The sequence below is a fragment of the Capra hircus genome, chromosome 19, assembly GCF_001704415.2.
Source record: "Capra hircus breed San Clemente chromosome 19, ASM170441v1, whole genome shotgun sequence".
Taxonomy (NCBI): Eukaryota; Metazoa; Chordata; class Mammalia; order Artiodactyla; family Bovidae; genus Capra; species Capra hircus.
In genome coordinates, this window is record NC_030826.1 from 58699972 (window position 1) to 58705310 (window position 5339).

Here is a 5339-nt window from a genome sequence, read left to right on the forward strand (position 1 = left end):
TATGATCACCACGCCTGTTTGTTAATGTGTTTATGGCCTGCCAACACCTTCCAGAGGGTGACTCGGGGAACAGGGGCACCTCATCGTCGCAGGTCACAGCTACGACCCAGGACTTGGTGCCTAGTGGTATCAGTCACTCAGTCCTGTCTGAATCTCTGCGACCCTGTGGACTGTAGCCCCTCAGGCTCCTCTGTCCCTGGGATTCTCCAGACACGAATCCTGAAATGCTACAAATAGTTGTCCAGTGGGTGAACGAGTGAACCTGAACACCTGTAATGAACCCTCAGTTTATGGGTATTCTCAGCCTACAGATATATATTGGAGGAGGGCATGGCAACCCACTCCAGGATTCTTGCCTGGAGAATCCCATGGACAGAGGAGTCTGGGGGGCTACAGTCCACGCGGTTGCCAAGAGTCGGGCACGGCTGAGCACGCATGCACACACGCACAGACACACGTGCTCTTCTTTTCCTTGCAGACTCTGGTAAAGGGAATAAAAATGTTTTTCATAATGAAACCGAGCTGCCACCAGGCTGAATGAGGCGCGTCCCCGGCTACCGTCGGGTTCTCCGTGTTCACAGCGCCGCTTCGCCCAGATGGTGCTGGGGCCTGCTTCTCCTTTCCAAGCACAGCCCAGCCTCTCGTGCGTTCCAAACCGCTTGGAAGTGGAACGTTAAATCTGGGGGTGGGCACGTCTGTGTAATTTCTTTCATTTCTATAAGGTTCTGGTGGCTTTTGCTTTATTTTTTTTTTACCCCCTAGGCCACAGATCAACTTAACAATTGCAAATCAGCTTCAGAGGTTTTCCCTTAAAGAAAGGGGGGAAAAAAAGATGGCATGTTTGAACAGGCAAGGCCTGGTGAAAGTCTCTTTGTTTGATGTCTTAAATGTTCTCTCAGCTTTTAACTACTCTCTTTTCTTTGAATCAATAAAAATCTATATGTATCTATAGACATATATATATACACACACATACATACACACACATATATATCCTTGGGTCTTGAAGATCCCTTGGAGGAGGGCATGGCAACCCACTCCAGTATTCTTGCCTGGAGAATCCCATGGGCAGAGGAGCCTGGTGGGCTACAGTCCATGGGGTTGCAAAGAGTCAGACATACTGAAGCTAGTTAGCATACAGCGCACATATGTACACACATACCCAAACATATATAGGTCTCATATGTATGATACACATGTCTCAAATATTATAAGAATAACATTATATGTATATATAAGTCTGGTCCCTAAATATGCGCGTTTATGTATCTACATATTTGCTGCATCAAATTGTCACAGGAACCAGAGGACGCGGTGCCCCCTTCCTGTCTAATCCCCACCAAGACTGTCCTGCGTGTACATGTGTGTATGTTTTAATACAAATTCCCAAAGGAGGGAGGGAAAGAAGTGCAGTATAAATAAGCAAATGACCAATTGACTTAGCAAATCTGTATTTAGCTGGCCTCTGGTTTTATTTTTGAGAACCACTTTCCTTGTTTTGACTTGAAACGATGCCACCAAAACATATTACAGAAACATTGCGCTTTGCAAAACAGAGCAAGTCCAATGAGCCTCCCCAAGTGTAAACAGAAATCTTGTTTGGATGAACTGTTTTTAAGAATCCAAATTAAACCAAAGGGCATCCTTCTAAAGTGCATGTGTGTTTTTTATCCCAAATGTTCCAGTCAGGCTGTGTGTGTGTGTTTTTCTTCTTTTCAAGCTGTCCTGACTATGAATTTTTTCATACATTTAGCAAACATGATCCTAGAGCTGCTGGTGATAACAGAAGGCATCTGTGTGTTGGGCGTGCTTCAGTATCCCTAAGGAGCTGATGTCAGCACCCCTAGGGAGCTGATGTTGGCAGCACAGAGATTGCTGGACACCATTTGGGTGCCCCCCCCCCCCCTTGATGAAAGTGAAAGAGGAGAGTGAAAAAGTTGGCTTAAAGCTCAACATTCAGAAAACGAAGATCATGGCATCTGGTCCCATCACTTCATGGGAAATAGATGGGGAAACAGTGGAAACAGTGTCAGACTTTATATTTGGGGGGCTCCAAAATCACCGCAGATGGTGATTGCAGCCATGAAATTAAAAGACGCTTACTCATTAGAAGGAAAGTTATGACCAACCTAGATAACATATTCAGAAGCAGAGACATTACTTTGCCAACAAAGGTCCGTCTAGTCAAGGCTATGGTTTTTCCAGTGGTCTTGTATGGATGTGAGAGTCAGACTGTGAAGAAGGCTGAGCACTGAAGAATTGATGCTTTTGAACTGTGGTGTTGGAGAAGACCCTTGAGAGTCCCTCGGACTGCAAGGAGATCCAACCAGTCCATTCTGAAGAAGATCAGCCCTGGGATTTCTTTGGGAGGAATGATGCTAAAACTGAAACTCCAGTACTTTGGCCACCTCATGCGAAGAGTTGACTCATTGGAAAAGACTCTGATGCTGGGAGGGATTGGGGGCAGGAGGAGAAGGGGATGACAGAGGATGAGATGGCTGGATGGCATCACTGACTCGATGGACATGAGTCTGAGTGAACTCCAGAAATTGGTAATGGACAGGGAGGCCTGGCGTGCTGCTATTCATGGGGTTGAGAAGAGTCGGACATGACTTAGAGACTGAACTGAACTGTGAGTGAAGACAGGCGAACTCCTAGCATCCATTTGCCAGAAGTTAGATCAATTCAGTGCTTTCTACCCCGAGTACAGTTTACCTAAGCGCCCATATCACACCTTCTATCACACACGCCTTGAGCTTCTCTTCTCTGCAAACCATGATTGGTGACAACACCACATTCTGAGGTTAGGTTCCTGCACGTGCAAGCGTGCGTGCTAAGTCACTTCAACTGTGTCCGACTCTTTGCACCAGTCTCCTCCATCCATGCAATTCTCCAGGCAAGAATGCTGGCGTGGGTTGCCATGCCCTCCTCCAGGGGACCTTCCCAACGCAGGGATCAGGCCCCCGTCTCATGTCTCCTGCATTGTCAGACGGGTTCTTGACTGCTAGTGCTGCCTGTAAAGCCTGGGCTGAGCATTCTTTGTCATTAGTCTCTGAGGAGGTGGGGTGTGAGTAACAGCTCTAGGCACAAACATTTTCAAAAGAAGCCCAGCTGCCTGTTCTGGATTGACCCGGAATGGAGACAGCGTGAGCTTGAGCACGAACTCAGTCATGTCCGACTCTCTGAGGCCCCCTGCGCTGCAGTCCTCCAGGCTCCTCTGGCCGTGGAGTTTTCCAGGCAAGAAGACGAGTAGGTTCCCATTCCCTTCTGCAGGGGATCTTCCCGACCCAGGGATTGAACCTGCGTCTCCTCCTCTGGCAGGCTGGATCTTTACCATTGCACCACCTGGGAAACCCAGCATGATATCAAATCAGCTTGTGTCTTGAAGGACAAAGAATAGGAAATTAATCTACTTTGCTAAAGTCCATTGATCTGTCTGTGCTTGCCTATTTTGCACTTGGCAAGCACATTGACTTGCCTTTACACCTGAGATGGACCCTCAGAAAGAAGGATGGAGACACGAGGAGGAAAATACCACTTTCCTTTCCTGGGTGGCCCTCACCCTCGCATCCCTGCCTGTCTCTGGACGCAGCAAGCTCAGAGGGCTTCGCCCAGCCTTCTCAAGCAGTGCTTGCTGTGTGGAGCCCTACGGAGGGGGCGGCTGGAATGTGGGTGACATTTCTCTGAGATAAGTTCAGTTCTGGCCCATCATCCCCCCACGATCTGAAGCTAGTTCGCCATTGTACGGAGATCAGAGCGGTAAGCACTTGACTTCTGGCTGCGTTGCTAATCACCAGTGGCTACTAGAGACTGTGCCGAGGAATTCTGCCCCTGCTCTTGCCTCCTGTGGGCAAAATGGTGTGAAAAGAGACAAGAGGTAAAGGAATCTAGTTCCTTTAAGAAACATCACCGGTTACGCATCCCCATGGGTGTCGTCCCCTTCAACCCAGACTCTTTAAGGTTTATTATTCACAAGCATTTGGGGCCCTCCCTCCCCCAACTTTTTCAGTATTGCCCTTAGAGCCTGAAACACATTCCTTAAATATTTTAGTATCTGCGGGCATATTTGAGTTTGCCCACAGTCAATTATCTTTCCAAGCCTCAGCTGGGGAATCCCATTCAGATCTCAGCATTATAGCTGCAGGCCCAGAAAGTCATGGGACTAGTTGTTTTCACATGTATCATAAGATGTTTCTCAAAACCCAGGAGGATCGGGAGTATGGCCTGGGAATGTCTGGGGTTTCTTCATCACTGACATGAACGCAGAGATTCTCTGCGCCATCAGGCTGGGCCGGAACATGCATCGCCGAGGTCCAGGTTCAGCCGGCTTGGCTGCACAAGGTGCGGTTCTGTTCAGAGGGGGAAAGTTGGTAGGCTCCTGTCTTCCTGATCTTCCTAAACAGTGCCCGTGCGGTAACTACAGACGGGAGGAAAGGGAGCTAGGACAGAGAAGAAAAGAGGAGGAAACGGGGAGAGAGAGAAAGGGGGTCTTGACAGAGTGCTGGTGGGAAGGCGGGGAGAGATGGGTCAGCAACAGCCCTTGCATCTTACTCAGTAGCATCGCTTCCAAGCCGTCCTCCCAGAATTTGGGGGCTGGTTTGGGTGATGGTTAATTTTACGTGTCAGAGATGACCAGGCTGCAGGGTTCCAGATCATTGGGAAAACATTATTCTGGAGGTTTCCATGAGTGTTTCTGGATGAGTTTAACGTTTAAGGAAGATGGCCCTCCCTGTTGTGGGTAGGCCTCATCCGATCAGTTGAAAGACTGAACAGAACATAAAAGTTGACTTTCCCCTGAAGAAGAGGGAACGCCTCCTCCTGACTGCCTTAAGCAGGGGCCTCATTGTTCTCATTCTGGCTTTTTGTTTGTTTTTTTGTTTCCTGCTTTTAGATTCAAACTGCAACTCCAGCTCTTGCTGGGTTTCAATCCTGCTGGACTGAAACCAACCCCATTGACTCTCCTGAGTCTAAAGCTCAAAGGTCACAGATCTTGGGACTTTTCAGCTTTTATAGTCATGTGAGCCATTCCCTCATCCGGCGTGGCTGAGATGGTAAAGAATCCGCGGGCTGATGCAGGAGACCCGGGTTTGATTCCTGGGTCGGGAAGATCCCTTGGAGAAGGAAATGGCAACCCACTCCAGTATTCTTGCCTGGGAAATCCCATGGACAGAGGAGCCTACTGGGCTGCAGTCCACGGGGTCTCAAAGAGTCAGACATGACTGAGTAACACTTTCACTTTACTTTGATCCCTCATAACGGGACTACAGTCCATGGGATTGCAGAGCTGGACATGACCGGGCAACTAACGCACTCATAACAAAGCTCTGTGGAGAGATGGA